A 582-nucleotide genomic window follows, 5' to 3' on the forward strand; every position below is an offset into this window, starting at 1 on the left:
GGATCATATATACATTTATAGACACAAATATACGTATGTACATGTCAAAGGATGTTTTACCCTAAAGCAAAAAATACATGTATTCAGCTTCCTAATATCAGTTTGTAAACATTTCTAAATACCAAAGGCCACCTCTAAAAGAATGAAGACGGACTTCTATTTTCTTACCAGTGATCTGTAAAACTTCATGACTGCTACTTGGATCAGGAGAGAACACAGGCGATGTGTGGTGCTATTCGACTTGCTTCAGCCTTTTATAGCGAGGAGCATTTCAGTCTACAAGGACATTTGGGCTTTTATCCTAGCCGTTTAACATTTCCTTGAAGCTAATGATAGGATAGAATTACTTTACGAGGATTCTGAGGTGTGACATGCAGTCAGATCAGTCTCGTATTGTGAATAATATCCGTTTTTTTTTTGTTCGTGTGATAAAAAGGAAAAGAGACTCATTATTGTGATATATATTTCGTTTGCTGACCTTGGCGATCTTCCCCTTGTCCGCTTCATAGCTTCCAAGGTACTGTTCAATTGTATGAAAAATTTATATTAATTCAGATACACATGCATGTGAAAACACGCACG

Source organism: Penaeus monodon, chromosome 23, assembly GCF_015228065.2.
Source record: "Penaeus monodon isolate SGIC_2016 chromosome 23, NSTDA_Pmon_1, whole genome shotgun sequence".
NCBI lineage: Eukaryota > Metazoa > Arthropoda > Malacostraca > Decapoda > Penaeidae > Penaeus > Penaeus monodon.